Source organism: Schistocerca piceifrons, chromosome X, assembly GCF_021461385.2.
Source record: "Schistocerca piceifrons isolate TAMUIC-IGC-003096 chromosome X, iqSchPice1.1, whole genome shotgun sequence".
Classification (NCBI taxonomy): Eukaryota; Metazoa; Arthropoda; class Insecta; order Orthoptera; family Acrididae; genus Schistocerca; species Schistocerca piceifrons.
Genome location: NC_060149.1, coordinates 631,569,972 through 631,571,919, shown reverse-complemented (window position 1 = coordinate 631,571,919; position 1,948 = coordinate 631,569,972). Strand labels below are relative to the sequence as shown.

The 1,948-nt window shown below is 44.2% G+C and overlaps 1 non-coding gene across 1 annotated transcript; it reads left to right on the top strand.

Annotated features, from left to right (window-relative positions):
* The first annotated feature begins 1,505 nt into the window (after positions 1-1,505).
* Trnai-uau lies at positions 1,506-1,579 on the top strand. Its single transcript has one exon. It is a non-coding gene; the product is annotated as a tRNA-Ile (tRNA).
* Positions 1,580-1,948: the final 369 nt, after the last annotated feature.

Here is a 1,948-nt window from a genome sequence, read left to right as displayed (position 1 = left end):
CGGCATCATGGTGTGGGGAGCGATCTCCTACACTGGCCGTACACCACTGGTGATCGTCGAGGGGACACTGAATAGTGCACGGTACATCCAAACCGTCATCGAACCCACCGTTCCACCATTCCTAGACCGGCAAGGGAACTTGCTGTTCCAACAGGACAATGCACGTCCGCATGTATCCCGTGCCACCCAACGTGCTCTAGAAGGTGTAAGTCAACTACCCTGGCCAGCAAGATCTCCGGATCTGTCCCCCATTGAGCATGTTTGGGACTGGATGAAGCGTCATCTCACGCGGTCTGCACGTCCAGCCCGAACGCTGGTCCAACTGAGGCGCCAGGTGGAAATGGCATGGCAAGCCGTTCCACAGGACTACATCCAGCATCTCTACGATCGTCTCCATGGGAGAATAGCAGCCTGCATTGCTGCGAAAGGTGGATATACACTTTACTAGTGCCGACATTGTGCATGCTCTGTTGCCTGTGTCTATGTGCCTGTGGTTCTGTCAGTGTGATCATGTGATGTATCTGACCCCAGGAATGTGTCAATAAAGTTTCCCCTTCCTGGGACAATGAATTCACGGTGTTCTTATTTCAATTTCCAGGAGTGTATATATTTAAACATAGTCTAATGCTCTACAAGCATTTTCGTGAAGCGTGAAATACGTAATGACTGAAAAAAGAAAACAGCGCTCGAGACTGGCAATTGCTGGATTGCTGGTTCGAGTCTAGTTTCGGTCATTACTTTTTTTACTTGCTTTGCATTCAGTTCGAATACATACGTCATATTATTATATGATAATTAGCACATATTTAACTGTCACTTTTATGAAAAATGCACGTAGGCTTATTCCGAATTACATATCACACAGAAAAATCCAGTTTTCATTGCAAATGTAATTATCTAATCACCAATCAAATTAATTTTTTTTCATCTTCCCACGTGGCAGTTGAGCATCCTATCGCAGAGGCACACAGACCATCAGAACAGTCAACTTGCTTTATGGTGTTAAACAACTATGGGGAACTTTAAAGTAGGGAATTTTTCAGAATTACATCGAACTACTTTAGGTAAGTGATATTCGATTCGGAGCTTCACGTACGATGTATGTATAAAATTACAAAACTCCGATTACCATGAGGTCTCTCTGTCACTTCCCTCCCGACTTATGGTAAAACAAGTCTGTTTCAGTTATAGACGTAAACTTGGTACAGCATCAACTAGTAAACAAATAGGACCTAAGAAGAATGAAAAGTTACAGAGGAACTGAGAAAGAACAGATACCATCTTCATTTACATATATAGTTAAGGCTCACCGACCATTTGACCATCTTCTTCTGTGCGGATGCACAAGCAGTGTCCGAACTCTTACGGGAATCGGCAAAAAGCCGCGGGGAATGAGTATAATTGGCAGGGGCACTCTGAATATAGTGCAGGACAATAAGTTGGGAATGTGGGTCTCACGGGAGGAGTTCCGGAGATAAGTCTCTGCAGTCGCTCTATCCTCTGTGTCCTTGGTGGCTCAGATGGATAGAGCGTCTGCCGTATAAGCAGGAGATCCCGGGTTCGAGTCCCGGTCGGGGCACACAATTTCATCTGTCCCCGTTGACTTATATCAAAGCCTGTATGCAGCTAGGGGTATTCATTTCACTGTGATATAACATCAAACGTCATTACGAGAGTAAAACATGCAGTCTGTTTGGTAAGTACAGCGGACAGTTTCGACAAGACTAGGTAAACGACTTAAAAGGGAAACTGTCTGGTAAACAGTAGATAGTTGCAAGGGCGAATTCAGAGTAAACATGCTTTGTGGAAGAGAATAATGCAGTAGCTCTGATACTGCCAAAAAAGTCAAAGAATATTCAGATGGCGAAATGGTTAAGGAACAATTAAAGACCGTCGTTGAAACTGCGTGTCCAGAAAAGAAAAAGGATTCTCAAATTAAGCCTGTCTC